Raw genomic sequence first — 17,956 nt, 5'->3', positions numbered from 1 at the left:
GTGATTCTTTCAGTTCATGAGGAACCCATGTATCGAGTTTTTGAACATAGCCAAGTTATTTTAAGTGATTTTCAATGCATGTATGTGATACATGAAGCTTCTCTGCAATCTCACGTGTTGTACTGTGACAGTCCGAATTGATTATTGCTTTGATTAGGGCGTCATCAACTTCAACTGGACGACCAGAGCGTTTTTCATCTTTGAGTGAAAAATCACCAGAACGAAATTTGGCAAACCAATTTTGACACTGCCATTCTTTTAAGGCTTCGTCACCATAAACAGCACATAACTTTTTATGAGCTTGCAATGCGTTTTTCCCTTGTGGAAATAAAAAAGCAAAATATGACGAAAATGTTCCTTTTGATTTTCCATTTTTCAACGAACGCCAAACGAAAACTACAAAACAGATCAAAAAACTTTTTTCACTGATTAACAGCTGAATAGCCAACTACCAAATAACAAAATGTGTTTTACATTTGTACTACGTCTGCAAACCTAAAAATTCAACTGAAGCCATATGTGTGTGAACCCGCAATTACTTAGCTGCCGACCCAATATATGAATCAGTTGAATTTAGGGCCTTACAATCAAGGTGAACAAACTCTTAGAAAATTCCATTAGAATAATTAACAAAAGCTAAATCAGATAATTTTATAAAAAACAATCTTTAAAGAACACCTTGTCCAGTTCTCTGGACTTTTATACAATAGATGAGAAAACTGGGTCCAAAAAGATTAAACAATCTGCCCATAGTCATATGCCTAGTTACTGATTGGCAGAGCCAGGATCAAAATGAGAAAGAAAGTATGTCTCCTTTTATAAATGCAGAGTTGTATTAACTACACGAGGGATTCTTAAGGTCATCAAACTCAATGCCACCTCTGCTCTTTTTATAACAAACTAGAAACCCAGTGAACAAAAATTCGTGCACTTGGGAGGGGTCCCTCAGCCCAGCCTGCGCCCTCTCACAATCCAGGACCACTCAGAGGATGCCCACCTGCCAGTTTAGACCCGCTCCCTGGGGAACTGGGCCTAAGCTGGCAGTCAGACATCCCTCTGGCAGCCCGGGAACCCTCAGGAGATGTCCACCTGCCAGCTTAGGCCCGCTCTCCACAGGGAGTGGTCTAAGCCGCAGTCGGACATCCTTAGCACTGCTGAGGAGGTGGAAGAAGTTCTCGCGACTACCACTGCACTTGCAGCCATCAGCCCAGCTTGTGGCTGAGCAGAACTCTCCCTGTGGGAGCAAACTGACCACCAGGGGGCAGCTCCTGTGTTGAGCATCTGCCCCCTGATGGTTAGTGCATGTCACAGCAACTGGTCATTCCACCATTATGGTCAATTTGCATATTACCCTTTTATTATAAAGGATATCTGTAATGTGTCCTTTACTACCTTGAAATTCTTAAATAATCTCACCCTCACGTGCAATAAAAAAGTAATATAAATTCAATGAAAGAAAAAGAATTTTATAAGAAAATAATATGTATGTAAATATGTAAATGCTGCAGACAGCTACACCAGAAGCTGAACAGGTGGTTGCACTGGCCAACAAGGTAATACTGCTATTGAGGTAATTTTCTAAAATGATAAAAATTTTAGGTAATGTTTAAACAAAACAAAGTACAATCTTCCATCACCTTACATGGTAGTTATACTGCTAAAAAATTTAGTGCATATTATAACCATTCAAGAAATGCTAATGTAATTATGTACATTTATGTAGTTAGTATCTAGATTCAGGTCATTATAAACAGATTTTTCACCTACACAAACTTCTGGCAAGACATATGAAAATCATATGGAATGAGGGAGGGCTTTCTAATATTCAGGGCTTCCCTAAGCATTGCAGGATATCTAGCAACACTAGGCCCTCTCTACCAGAAATCCAAGAAATGCCTTCTGCCTCCAAGTTATTATGGTGGCCAATATTCACACAACTTATGAGAACCAATATATTGAAAATACATACCTATGTTCAGAAATACCAAGGGATATTCAAAAATTTATTCACTACCATTTAAATAGGCCCTCTTTTAACTGTTTCATATCTCTTGAAAATACTCTATACCAGGAGTAACATGAATTTATAGGATAGTAAAGACTGGAAACACTCATTAAAGTATGCCTGTCTCCTAAGAATTTGGCACCTATCCTAAGTTTCTATGCCCATGAAGAAGATAAAAAGAGCCATATGGCAAGAATAAATTACTAATTATTCAGCTTATCAAATCTATGAAAGACAATCAAAAGAACATTTTCTGAATATATCCTTCCAATTTCTTAGCAGATTTTTTAAAAATATATTTTATTGCTTTTTTACAGAGAGGAAGAGAGAGGAATAGAGAGTTAGAAACATCGATGAGAGAGAATCATCAATCAGCTGCCTCTTGCACATCCCCTACTGGGGATGTACCCGCAACCAAGGTACATGCCCTTTACCGGAATCGAACCTGGGACCTTTCAGTCCGCAGAAGGACGCTCTATCCACTGAGCCAAACCAGTTTCGGCTCTTAGCAGATTTTTAAATCCTACAAAACAGTTTTCACTTAGCTCCCAAAAATTGTTTTCTGTACGAGGTTTATAATGTAAGCATACTATCGATACAATCATGTAAAAAAAAAAAATTAACCGTACTTAAACAACTATTTATCTGCAACTGACTTATCAAAGCAGTTTTGCTTTCATTTTACAATAATATCATTACCTCATACCAACAACAGAAATGTTACTGGTGTATAAAGAAAAAATATATAAATATCCAAAACTCTTTACCCCAAACAGATAAACTCTATCATACAATTATTTATATTTTTGACAATGAAAACACCTTAATTATAGACACATAGCTCTTACAAGATTTCACAAAACATGAAAAAAAAACAACTCAATATAATATAAACAATGAAGAAATTTAACCTGGAAAATTATTTCCTTCAGTTATGCTTTTAAAATACTACAAAAAGGAAGGAAAGCCCTAGCCAGTTATGCTCAGTGGTTAGAACGTCAGCACACAGACTGAAGGGCCACAGGTTTGAGTCCAGTCAAGGTCACTTACCTCATTGCAGGCTCAATCCCTAGCCCAGATCTGAGTAGGTGCCCAACCCATGGATGTGTCTCTCACATCAATGTTTCTCTCTCTCTGTCACTCACCCTACCTTCAACTTTTACTATACAGAAAATATAAAAAACATATTAAAATGCATAATTTCATTTTTATACTATACAGAGTATTTAAAAATCAAATAAAAATGAAACATATAAACTAATAAGCCTAACTATACACAATGTAACTTTAGCAGAAGGCAGTAAGTATCATGGGCTCAACACTCAAATAACATTTTCTTTAAGCTTATTGGGATGGGAAAAGAATACAATGTATTCCTCAAGTACAACTAGGTAATACAAAGTTATGTAAAATGTTCCATGGAAATGGTTTAATATAAATTGCCTGTCAATATTCTTAGTCTTAAAAATTGAGCTGTTGAACCTTTCAGAATTTTACAATCTATATATATAAAAGCCTAAGCAACAGGCCAAACTTTCAACCTGAAGCTATGATGCGCACTGTCCACCAGGGGGCAGATGCTCAACACAGGAGCTGCCAATCTGCTGTGATTTGGCAGCTGCAGTTTTCGGGTGACACACCTGAAACCAGAGAGAAGGGAGCCTGATTCCAGAAACTTTCATCCGAGAACTGCCCTCTCGCAATCTGGGACACCTCGGGAGATGTCAGAGAGCCAGTTTCAGCCCGATCCCCGCAGATCAGGCCAAGGGACCCCACCAGTGCACAAATCTGTGCACCAGGTCTCTAGTCTAAAAGCATAATATGCTAATTAGGGCAAACATCCTTCCAGATACCCTTCCGAATTCCGGACAAAGCTGCAGCAGGCAGAGGCCAACGCAAAGACGGTAAAGGCCCCCAGCTGAGGTGGCAGCAGCGGGCAGGAGCTGGGGCCAAGGCCCTTGCATGAGTATCATGCATCATGCCTCTAGTGCTTTCTAATAGTTAATTAAGCAAGTGTATTACTTGCTTAATTAACTATTAGATTAGATTCCCATTATCAAGGAATTCTTGATGATTTGCTCTTTTCAGAGCAACAAACTGTAATGTTCAAGTACCTCTCATAAGATAACTTTTTACTCCTCACCAGAGGATATGTTGTTATTTATTTCAGAGAGAGGGAGAAACATCAATGGTAGAGAGAAACATCAATTAGTTGCCTCCCACAGCAACCTAGGAATCAAAATCGCAACCTAGATATGTGCCCTGACCAGATATTGAACCAGCGACCTTTTGTTGTATAAGATGATGCTCTTACCAATTAAGCCACTCAGCCAGGGCTCACAAGATAATTTTTAAATATATATATTTTACTGATTTTTTACAGAGCGAAAAGGAAAAGAATAGAGAGTTAGAAACATTGATGAGAGAGAAATATCAATCAGCTGCATCCTGCACATCTCCTACCATAGATGTGCCTGCAACCAAGGTACATACCCTTGACCTGAATCGAACATGGGATCTTTCAGTCCGCAGACCAACACTCTCTCCACTGAGCCAAAACAGTTAGGGCCATAAGATAATTTTTAAAGCATGCAGTGATTCCTGTGAAATTCAGGTCCTCCTTCACTTAGGGTTATGAATGTGGTTGTATAAAGCTCCCAGAGAGTGGGAGAAAAAAATTAGAATTGAATATTTGGAAGGACACAATTACAACCAAAAAATTGATGAATATATCCTTTTTCTTTTTTAATTTCTTCACAGTAAAAACTGGGTAGTTGATGAGACAAAGAGGAGTCCTTACCACAAAACACTCAATAAAGAAAATAGTTACTAGTTAGCCAACTGCAACTACTGGCTAATACAGCCCACCCAAGGAACCTCTCCAGAGACAAAGAAATATGCTATCAACAAAAAACAAACATCATCAAAGAAACATTGGATCGTCTGACATTTTTTCAAGTTGTTCTTTCTTTCATTAATATTCATCCTAAGGGTTACAATCTATTTCCAGAAATCTATTATCCATTTTATCCTACAAAATAGGTCACAGTTTGAAAAGAAAAATCCAGGAGAAAATATACGTATTCTTTAAATATATCCTCTAAATCACTAAATCACTTCAATTTTAATGTTAATTCAGGAGTCCAAAAACTTAGAAAAGCAAGTTACCACTTTCTAAAGTTTTCACATTGCTTTCAGCTTTATTTCTAGTTAGGACAATTTACAAGAAAAAATATAATTATACAAAGGAGCTCAATGTTTGTTAAATCAACAAGTAAACATTAAATATTAAACATTAAAAGTAGTATTTAATAATAGATGAACACCTTTATGGACTGCCAGAAAAAAGTGGCATCTCTAATCACAGGTAATATCTGAGATTGCACAACCAAAAACCATTAACACCAAATCTCAAAGCAGGATTTTTCATTTAATGTCCATGGATAAGCTCATTCAGAAATTTTGATGTAGTACTCTTTCAGCTTTCTAGAATACTGAAGCTTTCTCCTATTATTTAACACTAGAGACCAGGTGCACGAAATTCAGGGGGGGGGCCTTCAAAACAGCCTACACCCTCTCTAATCCAGGACCCCTGCAGGATCAGGCCTAAACTATTATAGCAGTTGGACATCCCTCTCACAATCCAGAACCTCTTGGCTCCTAACTGTTCACCTGCCTGCCTGCCTGATCACCCCTAACACCTCTGCCTGCCTGCCTGATCATCCCTAACTGACCTCCGCTGCCAGCCTGACCGCCCCTAACCGCCTCTGCCTCAGCCCCCATCACCATGTCTTTGTCCAGAAGAAAGGCAGGACAACCAGAAGATGTCCAGTCAACCCAGACTAATTAGTATATTACCTTTTTATTAGTATAGATAGCCTGTGTAGAATTTTGGCCAATGAGGTTTTATACAATCTTTTCCCATTATTCAGTATTACTAAAGAAATAGTATAATTTCCTAAACAACGGTAAAGAAGCAAAAGCCTTGTTGAATCAGAGACCATAACATTTTATTACAATTCTATATAATAAAAAGGCTAATATGCAAATAGACCAAAGTACAGAACAACCGAACAACCAGTCATTATGACATGTGCTGACCACTAGGGGAATGCGCACAGAATACAGTGTGCATCAGCCACAGCAGGATGGTGGATAGATGAGTGGGGAGGGGGTACGTCAGACCAAGGCGGGATGCACCAGTTGCTATCATTCAAGCGAGCCTCTGGTTGTTACTGAAAATTCTTTGCTCCCGCATATCACAGTTCGGCACTCTCACACCTGCAGCTGGCACTGGCCCCTCTCACACCCACTGTTGGCACGCAGTGCCAGCCCCGATTGCTTGGCACTATCAGTGGGTTTACTGGACCCTTATATCAAATTGCTGCCCTTAACCCCAGGTTCAAAGCTCTGCTGGCTGCTGGCCCCAATCGTCCCTTAGGGCTTCTCCACCTCCCCCTGCTCCTGAGGGGTGATTGGGGCCGGCAGCCACCACTCGCACCCGCGGCCAGCGACGGCCCAGCTCACACCCGCAGCTTGCACTCAGCACTGGGTGTGAGCAGGGGCAGCACCATCAGCACATGAGAGCCGCAGCGGCGGGAGCAGGGCTGCTAGCAGACAGGGGACTGGGAACTGTGGCGGGAGGGGCTGGGCAGGGGCATGGAGGATGGGCCGAGACCTGCCCCTATGCCAACCGCAGCCTCATGGCCCACAGTTCCTTTCAAGGTGCACAAATTCGTGCACTGGGAGCCTAGAACTGAATAAAAGAATAGGACATTTGCTAAAGAATAACCTATTTAAGACCTTTAGTGACAACCTCTTATCAGAGTCAGAAAATTCCATTAGACTTATAGTCTCTTTTACCTAAAACATTTTATCCCAAACAGTCACAACATTCAGGTCTCTCTTTGCTCAAATAATATCTTCAAAGAGGCATAAAGCACTTGTGCTACATAACGAAATACAACAGTTGCCTCAATGAACACCTTTTTAATTTAAAAGACTGAACTGACAACTATGATTATTCAGTCTTGAATATAAGGCTGATTTTTTTAATAAATTAATGAAACAAACCTGTCACTTCAAAAATAATATTGTAATTTACAATATTTATTGCCAATGATGAAATTTGAACTTTCAAGTCAAAATAAGAATTGTGGAAAACTTGTATCTTTGGGAAAACTTGAAAATTTTTCTTCAAGAACCTGGTGAACTTGACAGCTTTCCAATACTTAAAAAGCTTTTCTGATGAGACAAGAAGCAATATTAAATGTGAATTTTTAAAATTTTTCTAATGAAAGTCATACATGAACAAATTTTGCTTCTCAAAATGATTAATTCCCCAATAGAGACATAATTATTTTAATTTTCTCAGGGCATTCTGCATAGTGCCTTTAACATATCCCATATCTGGAACACCAAAAAGATCAAATCAATTTGGAAAATAAATTAGACTACTGATTTATGCACAATACTCTGAATAAACCATTCATAATTCATCTCTCTTATCAGAATTACCAAACATAAAAGTTAAATAGATAGTCTAAGACACAGATCCCAGATTTTTTTTTTTTTTTCTTTCTTTTTCAGACAGGAAGGGAGAGAGAGAGAGAGGGATAAAAACATCAATGATGTGAGAGAATCATTGACCGGCTGCCTCCTGCACTGCCTCTTGCTGGGGACCGAGCCTGCAACCCGGGCATGTGCCCTTGGCCAGAATCGAACCTGGGACCCTTCAGTCCACAGGCCGATGCTCTATCCACCACTGACCAAACCAGCTTGGGCAGATCCCAGATTTTAAGATCAGACTTTAAATGACAATGAAATAATTACCAACCTCATGAAAGAGCTTAAATCCAAATAATAATTGTTTTCACTATGTGACAAACCAAGTTACAACCTCTAATTATAAAAATGTTACTAGTCACCCATGTCCAAATAGAGAGAACAAATGACAAAACAAAGATTCATACAGGGTAAGTTTCTCTTTTTGTATTTCTGAACTTGACTTCTCTTAATTTGATTCCTATATAAACAGAACCAAAATTTTAAAAAATCTGAATCCTGAAAAAAATCAGACTCCATAAATAAAATACACAAAGAGAAATATGAAACTTACTTGCCACACTATAATATTAAACAGAACATATTCTGACCAAACAGAAGTTCAATAAAAGTGCTTTAAAATAATTTTTTAAATAAGCTTCCAACTAAACTCAACATATAGAAATATTATAAAGCAAAATAATAAAAAAAAGTATGACAAGATCTTATTACATGTTGGTTAGAATAAAATAAAAACGGAAAGAAAAAAAAAGCCTTAGCTTTGCAATTCAAGAAAGTTCACAACTGAATTTTTATTCTTCATCAACCAAACTTATAAATACTAACAGCCTTCTTCATTGTCAATTTTAAAAAAGAAAAAAAGGCCTTTCCTGTTAAAACATATGTTATTCTATCTCTCCAATCACCAATATTTGAAAGTTCAGAAACAAAAGGAGTATGAAACATAAAAACAGTTGGGCATTTATTTTAGAAACAATCTTCAAAAAAAAAACAAAAAAACCTCCATAATAATGAACCATACATATTATACAACTCTAACAAATGTATCTTTACATTTGGTAGGATTCTAGACCAAGATCTCTGTGGCACAAGCATATCAAACATTAAGAATGCATCTAAATTTTCAGTTTCAAACTGAATTGGAGAAATTTGTTCCAGTATTGTATAATAAATCCTATTAAACCAGTATTCTTTGTAAAGTGGGAAATGTCTGACCTTGAGGGCTATGGAGGCTATAATGAATACAGAGTTTAATTAGGGCCCACTGCTAGCTCACTATAATCTATTAATTAGTGTTCTCAGTTCTGTAAATCTCACTGCAGTGTTTCGCTTTACTTTAAAATTCCACCCTTTGTTTTTTGGACTAAAGATATATAATTTTAGGATTGTATGATAATTATAGTGGGTGCAGGAAGAATATATACTTGCCAGCCTTGGTGTTTAATTAGGGCAAGGGGCGGAATCTAGATAAGGCAGTGTTTACCTTCCTTCAGCACATATGGTTTTTTTGGCATCATAGTCCTATGCGCTGTTTCATTTCCACTGGACTGTGATGCTGAGTCCCTACGAGTCTTTTAAGAAATTCACATATTTGCCTTTGTATATAGCTTGATAATTAGGAAAGAAATTGTCATTGCTTTTTATCCACACAGCTTTTAAAGTATGGACATAATCAGCTGCCCAATTAATTATATGCCAATAATTTTCCTTCATTAAAATAGACATTTCCAAGTTGCTTGTTAATAAAAACTATCTTGTTGACAGCATCTTTTTAGCATCATCAAAAAGGTACATTGGAGGTTAGTTAATTCAGTGATAGAGCCAGTAACCACAATTTAACTTCTCCCAAAATATACACACACACACATATGTACATACATTTATATACACACATATATACATATTTACATTTACTTACATACACACATAATCTATTCCTAAAAAGTAGAACTTTAAAAGAAAAGTGTTTGTTCATGTATAATTTTTCACAATATTTATAAATTATAGCTCAGACACTTTTCAGGTCAATGGAAATAAATTGTGATTATTAACCATCCATTCAAGATTGGATAATATCCAAAAATGATGTGCTATGATGCTTAATTTTCTAAATAAAGTTCTTCATATTTGAGCATTGATACACCACCATTACACACTCCAAATTTATCAATCTCATTTTTACAAAATTAAAAGAAACTAAAACAAAGAGTTAGAAAAAGAGCAACAAGAAAAACCCAGTGTAAGCAGAAGGAAGGAAATAACAAAAATTAGAGCACAGATAAACTACATAGAGACCAAAGAAACAATACATAAGATCAACAAAACCAAGAGCTGGTTCTTTGAAAGGATAAACAAGATAGATGAACCTCTAGCCAGGCTAACCAAGAAACAAAGAGAGAGGACCCAAAAAAACAAAATCAGAAACGAAAGAGGTGAAATAACAACAGACCCCGCCGAAACACAAAGGATTGTTACAGAATACTACGGACAACTCTATTCCAACAAACTGAACAACCTGGAGGAAATGGACATATTCCTAGAGAAATACAACCTTCCAAAACTCAATCAGGAAGAATCTAAAAATCTCAATAGAACAGTAACTTGGGAATAAATTGAAACAGTCATCAAAAAGCTTCCAGCAAACAAAAGCCCAGGGCCAGATGGCTTCACAGGAGAGTTTCAAGAAAGAACTAAAACCTATCCTCCTCAGACTATTCCAAAAATCCAAAAGGAAGGAACACTTCCAAACTCCTTCTATGAAGCCAGCATCACCCTAATACCAAAACCAGATAAAGACAACTCAATGAAAGAGAATTACAGGCCAATATCTCTTATGAACATAGATGCCAAAATCCTCAACAAAATTCTAGCAAATCAGCTCCAGCAGAGCATCACAAAGATCATACACCACGACCAAGTAGGATTTATTCCAGGAATGCAAGGATGGTACAATATCCGCAAATCAATAAACATGATACATCACATAAACAAATTGAAAGATAAAAATCATATAGTCATATCAATTGATGCAGAAAAAGCATTTAATAAAATCCAACACCCTTTCCTGATAAAAACTCTCAACAAGGTGCGAGTACAAGGATCGTACCTCAACATAATAAAAGCTATATATGATAAACCCACAGCCAACATCATACTCAATGGGCAAAAACTAAAACCATTCCCTCTAAGAACAGGAACAAGACAGGGTTGCCCACTCTCACCACTCCTGTTTGACATAGTACTGGAAGTACTAGCCATTGCAATTAGACAAGAAGAGGATATAAAAGGCATCCAAATTGGAAAAGAAGTAAAGTTATCCTTATTTGCAGATGACATGATATTGTACATAAAAAACCCAAAAGACTCCATTAAAAAACTAATTGACTTAATATTGAATTTGGCAATGTAGCAGGATACAAAATTAACTCCAAAAAATCTATGGCATTTCTATACACCAATAGTGAACTTGCAGAAACAGAGACAAAAAAGGCAATCCCATTTACCATCACACCAAAAAAACTAAGATACCTTGGAATAAACTTAACTAAGGAGGTAAAAGACCTATACGAGGCAAACTACACGACACTGAAAAAGAGATAGAGGAAGATGTAAACAAATGGAAGAACATACCATGATCATGGATTGGTAGAATCAACATCATCAAAATGTCCATACTTCCTAAAGCAATCTACAGGCTCAATGCACTCCCAATTAAAATACCAACGGCATATTTCACTGACCTAGAAAAAACTCTCCAAAAGTTCATTTGGAACAATAAAAGACCCCGAATAGCCACAGCAATCCTGAGAAAGAAGAGTAAAGTAGGAGGGATCTCAATTCCAGACTTCAAGGTGTATTACAAAGCCACTGTTCTCAAAACAGCCTGGTACTGGCACAAGAACAGACATATAGATCAATGGAATAGAATTGAGAACCCAGATATCAACCCAAATCACTATGCTCAATTAATATTTGACAAAGGAGGCACGAATATACATTGGAATCAAGACAGTCTCTTCAATAAATGGTGTTGGGAAAATTGGACAGATACATGCAAAAGAATGAAACTGGATCACCAACTTACACCATACACAAAAATAAACTCAAAATGGATACAGGACTTAAACATAAGATGAGAAACCATAAAAATACTTAAGCATCCACAGGTAGCAAAATCTCAAACTATGCCAAAAGAACTTCTTCACTGATACTGCCCCTAGGGCAATGGAAAATAAACAAATGGGACTACATCAAAATAAAAAGCTTTTTTACAGCAAAAGAAACCATCAACAAAACAACAAGAAAGCCCACTGTGTGGGAGAACATATTTGCAAATGTTACCACTGATAAAGGTTAAATCTCCAACATGTACAAACAGCTTATACAACTAAATAAAAGGAAGATGAATGATCCAATTAAAAAATGGGCAATGGACCTAAATAGAATATTTTCAAAAGAAGACAGAAGGAAGGCCAAAAGGCACATGAAAACATGCTCAAAGTCACTAATTATCTGAGAAATGCAAATCGAAACAACAATGCGGTACCATCTCACCCCTGTCAGAATGGCCAACATCAAATCAACGAACGACAAGTGTCGGCGAGGTTGCAGAGAAAAAGGAACCCTTGTGCACTGCTGGTGGGAATGCAGACTGGTGCAACCACTGTGGAAAACATTGTGGAGTTTCCTCAAAAAACTGAAAATGGAACTCCCATTTGACCCAGTAATCCCACTCCTAGGAATATATGCCAAGAAACTAGAAACACCAATCCGAAAGGATATATGCACCCCTATGTTCATAGCAGCACAATCTACAATAGCTAGAATTTGGAAACAGCCTAGGTGCTCATCAATAGATGATTGGATCCAAAAACTATGGTACATCTACACAATGGAATACTATGCTGCCATAAAAAAGAAGGAATTCTCATCTTTGCAGCAACCTGGATAGAACTAGAGAACATCATGCTGAGTGAAATAAGCCAGTCAATGAAAGAGAAATACCACATGACCTCACTCATTTATGGATATTAAAGAACATTATAAACTGATGAACCAAGAGTCAGATATAAAGACAGTAAAGCAACAAGCAGACTGTCAAATTACAGCGGGGAGGGGAGGGAGATCTGGGGGAGATAAGAGATAAACCGAAGGACTTGTATACATGCATATAAGTACAACCAATGGACACAAAACTCTGGGGAGGGAGGGGATGTATGCGAAGGGGGGCAATGTTAAAATATGTACACAGATAATAATTTAATAAAAAAATTTAAAAAATAATTTAAAAAAAGAAAAATGAAAAGAAAAAAAAAACTAAAATATACTCTATGAATACAGATAGTTTCTAAAGTATCTACACTGATACTTTATCACAAGCTAAATTAATCAAACTCATTACTCCTTCTCTTGATATTTACAATCCAATACCAATCTAGAAAAACTTTCAGAATGTACTATTATTTTACATTTAGGAATGATAAACTTTTCACATTGTACTTCACTTTCTGCAACTTAAAATTTAACTGAAGAAGCCAAAACCAGTTTGGCTCAGTGGTAGAGCATCTGAAAGGTCCCAGGTTCAATTCCGGTCAAGGGCATGTACCTTGGTTGTAGGCACATCCCCGATAGGGGGTGTGCAAGAGGCAGCTGGTCGATGTTTCTCTCTCATCGACATTTCTAGCTCTCTATCTCTCTCCCTTCCTCTCTGTAAAAAAGCAATAAAATGTATTTTTTTTTAATTTAACTGAAGAAAAGCTATTTCTTCATTCTATTGTCATACATCATCTGAGTATCTTGTACATCAATGAATCTCAAGGTGAGGAGACAGCAAAAATCACCTGGATGGCTTTTTTTAATTAAACGTACCTAAGATTTTAAGCACCCTTTTTCTATACACACATTCCTTCTACTGAGGAACACTGTCACAATAAATAATCGTTATGTATAGGAATCTGTCACAACCCTAAGATATAATATGACAGGAAAAAAAGGGTAAGAAGCATCAGCCAATAGTCCTTTGTTCCTTTTGCCATCTTTTACAACTGAGCCCTAAAATGGCAATAGAACAATTACAAATTTCTTGTGACTGATGAGCAATAGACTAGTTTAAGAATTAGAGGTTGTAAGGGAGCTAAGAAATGCAGTATGTCTCCAGCAGTAAAGGCATCTGGGCAATGTTGGATTCTCTCTTTAACCTTCTGTGACTGTTTAACTCTGTAGTCTCAGATTTAGCTGACTACCCAGAAAGCCAGAATGCTGCCCAAAGATAATATCAGGCCCCAGCAGGAATGAATGGATGTATACAGAATGAGTAACTGCCTGATGTTATTCGTTAACTTAGAAATGCATTGTCCTTTCTTGTGGTCTACGTGATTACTCACCATATGCTTTTACTATTAACCCCTATACAAAAGAGACCCTGTCCTGGGAGAGTATGGATGTCGTCCCAACAGGCCACCACTGGGAGCAAGCACCTGCTTTGCCTGTGTATGTAAGTTTCTTCTATTAACACTCTTATTAATTTGATTAAGATTATATGACAGTTCTTCAGAACTGATCCTGAATTTAGACTTTTGGGGTTTTTTTAAACCACCAGATAAGCTTACTTAAAATATAAGTTCCTGGGCTCCATCTCCCAGATACTTTGTCGGTATAAAGTAATGCCTGGGAATCTATAATTTAAGTAAATATTATCTGTTGATAATGATGTATCCAAGCCAAGATTTAGGGATCCTGTTCTTACTTCTAAGATTAAACACTGGGATCTATTTTAGTTTTTTTCTTTTCTTCTTTTCACTTTTTCTAAGTCTTACTCAAAGAACTCCTGGGGAATACTTTTTAAAAGCTTTTCCTATTATTTAAAAAGGCTGGGTCTTTAGAAGGCTTAGAAATTCAACTATAATAATCAAACATTCAGATTCTGTGTAATGACAAATTAAATTTAGTCACTGGTTAAAGCATTTTGTATGTTACTAAACTTTAATTTTTAAAGATTAAAAGCATCTAACTGGCATGGTTCAGTAGTTAAGTGTAAACCTATAAACCCAGAGGTCACGGTTTGATTCCTTGTTGCAGGCTCGATCCCCATTGGGAGGCATGCAAGGGGTGGCAGATCAGTGATTCTCTCTCATCATTGATATTTCTGTTTTTCTCTCCCTCTCCCTTCATCTCTGAAATCAATAAAAATATTTTTTTAAAGTAAAAGCAAAGTAATTTAAGGTTATATCTGAGAAAGAATAAAATTATAATCACTTCTTATTATTTTGAAATCTCAGATTCAAATTAATTCAAGTTTTAATTTCTAATTCATATTGTACCATCAAATAAATATGAAGATTTGATCAATCATTTCTTTTTTTTTTTATCTTGATGTTATTTGTCCCCTCTTTTCCCATTGGCCCTATCTAGCCCACCCCCTAAAAGGACTTCACCACACTATTGTCTGGGTCCATGGGATATGCAAATATGTGCATAAAAGTTCTTTAGTTGATGTCTTCCAACCCACCCACCAATCCTCACCTTCCCTCTGAGATTTGACAGTCTGTTCAATGCTTCCATGTCTCTGGACCTACAACTAGCATCATACTCAAAGGGAAAAACTTTTTGTCCCCTAAAAACTGGAACAAGACAAGGTAGTCCACTTTACAACTTTTATTCAGCATCAGTGTGCTAGTGCACAGACTAGTGCACAATGAAAGAAAATTAGAAAAAATATTTTAATATTGCTATTTGCCCTTTCTCTATAATAGAAGTGTCAAATCATAGAGACCCCCCCCCTCAAAAAAAAAAATACAAAAGATCAATGAAACCAAGAACTGGTTCTTTAAAAGGATAAATAAGATAGATAACTTTCATCAAGATGCAAAGACATCAGGGTGGGGATAAAGGGGAGAGATCAACCAAAGGACTTGTATGCATGCATATAAGTCTAACCAATGGACATAGACACAAGGGGAGTGAGGACATGAGTGAGGGTGGGGAGTGAAAGGGGCTATGTGGGCATAAGGATATGTATGTAATACCTTAATCAAGAAAGAAAATAAAAGTAAAAAAAAAAAAAAAAGTAGAAGTGTCAACCAAATTCACTATCAACAATAACAGATCGAAACACATGCGTGCAATTGGTGCCAGCAAGAGCTTTCTTTATATGTATCACACATATGTGAGTTTTATATATATAGATAAACTTACTTAATTAGACATGCTTTCTGATTTAAACTTTTCCCAGCCCAGTAAAGCACCTTAACCAACATAGCAGTAAATATCAACATGAAGCAGATTATTATTGCAGATCATGCAGGGAGAACAAAGGGTAAAATATTTAACTGTAAGAGACTATATTCTGCACAGTGAGAAAACCTGAAGTCATTTTCAAGATCCATTACTACTTCTTTTTACAATAGTAGTGTCAAGTTTCTAAACTCTAAATCTCCATTGTTTTGCTAATAAAAAGAAAAGATTCTACCAAGTCTCCTATCTACCTACTCTAGGATTTCTGTGAGGATCAAATGAGATGAGGCACATAAAAATGCTTCACAGACATTTGGTTGAACTGTAAAATGTTTGCACCTATAAAGCAGTCGTGTTCCTGGGCTAAAGAAACGCCAAGGAGGCTAGTCGCTAGGGAAAGGAAGCTGGCAGTTGCTACAGGACATCATTGCCTGGCACCTACAGCGACCATAACCAGGCTGGGCTGGACTGTGGGCCATATTTTGCACCATGGGTCTCAGCAGTGTCAACTGTGATTTGGTGGGCTGTCGCTCCAAGGTGGTGCCTGTGTCCCACTTTGGAAAAGCTGAGTGTTTGTGTGCACAAGGTCCGCAGTGCCACTTCTCTGTAAATGGCCAGTGTGCATCACAGCAGCTCCTGCATTGAGCATCTGCCCCCTGTTGGTCAGTGTGTGTCACAGTGGCCAGTCTGAAACTTAGCATATTAGCCTTTTTTATATTTAGACTAGAGGCTCAGTGCACAAAATTCATGCACGAGGGTAGGGGTGTCCCTCAGCCCAGCCTGTACCCTCTACAATCTGGGACCCCTCAAGAGATGTCTGACTGCCCAGGATTGGACCTAAACAGGCATTCGGATATCCCTCTCACAATCCAGGACTGCTGGCTCCCAACTGCTCACCTGCCTGCCTTCTTGATTGCCCCTAACCGCTTCTGCCTGCCAGCCTGATCACCCTAACCACTCCCCTGCCAGCCTGATTGATTTCCAACTGTTCCCCTGCCAGCCTGTTTGCCTCCAACTTTCCTCCACTTTTGCCTGGTCACCCCTAACTGCCCTCCCCTGCAGGCTTCCATCGCCCAAATGCCCTCCATCGCCCCCAACTGCCCACTCTCTTGTGGTGGCCATCTTGTGTCCACATGGGGGCAGGATCTTTGACCACATGGGGGCAGCCATCTTATGTGTTGGAGTGATGATCAATCTGCATATTATTCTTTTATTAGACAGGATAGTGGCCTGGTGCATGGGTGGGGGCCAGCTGGTTTGCCCTGAAGGGTGTCCTCGATCAGGATAAGGGTTCTCTTGGGGTATGGGGCAGCATGGACAAGGGGCCTATGGTAGTTTTCAGGCTGGCCACACCTCCCCATGACCCAAGAGGAGGCCCTAGTTTCTGGGATTTATTTATCTTCTATAACTAAAACTTTATAGCCTGCAGTGCAGCCAAGCCTCCTGCTTGCTTCCCAACCAATTGCCTGCCTGCCTGCCTGCCTGATTGCCCCTAACTGCTTCTGCCTGTTAGCCTGATCACTCCCTAATTTCTCCCCTGACAGCCCAATTGCCCCTAACTGCCCGCCCCAGCTGAGCCCCTAACTGGTTGCCTCTAACTGTCCTCTCTTGCAGGTCTGGTTGCCCCCAACTGCCCTCTCCTGCTGACCTGGGTCCCCCCCAACTGTCCTCCCCTGCAGACCTGGGTCCCCCCTACAACTATCCTCCCCTGCAGGCCTGGTCACCCCCAAATGCCCTCCTCTGCCAGCCCATTCAACCCTAACTATCCTCCACTGCAGGCCTGATCGCCCACAACTGCCCTCCCTTGCTAGCCAACTTGTGGCAGCCATCTTGTGTCCACATAGGGGCAGCCATCTTTGACCACATGGGGGCAAGTGACCACTTGTGCATTAGAGTGATGATCAATTTGCATATTATCTCTTTATTATATAGGATGATATAGAATAAGATAGCACTTAGCTCTTAAACTGCAAAGCCCATAATTATGCCTTGTTATATTTATTTTCTAGAAGCACAATAATACTAAGTTGCCTTTCTTCCACCTTAAACTTGTTAAAGAACTAAAAAAAAAAAATTACAGAAGCATCCTTAAGTTAAACTATCATGAATGTCCACAAAAAGAACTGCTCCCCATTATTGCCAAGAGGGCATGAC

At 38.3% G+C, this 17,956-nt stretch overlaps 1 protein-coding gene across 14 annotated transcripts in view; it reads right to left on the bottom strand.

Annotated features, from left to right (window-relative positions):
- Positions 1-17,956, bottom strand: part of ERC1 (ELKS/RAB6-interacting/CAST family member 1) — a 411,084-nt gene that overhangs the window by 367,120 nt on the left and 26,008 nt on the right. The window lies entirely within an intron of this gene.

This window comes from Pipistrellus kuhlii, unplaced genomic scaffold (assembly GCF_014108245.1).
Source record: "Pipistrellus kuhlii isolate mPipKuh1 unplaced genomic scaffold, mPipKuh1.p scaffold_m20_p_3, whole genome shotgun sequence".
NCBI lineage: Eukaryota > Metazoa > Chordata > Mammalia > Chiroptera > Vespertilionidae > Pipistrellus > Pipistrellus kuhlii.
Note: the sequence above shows the minus strand (reverse complement) of the source record. Positions and strands in the feature narration are given on the sequence as shown.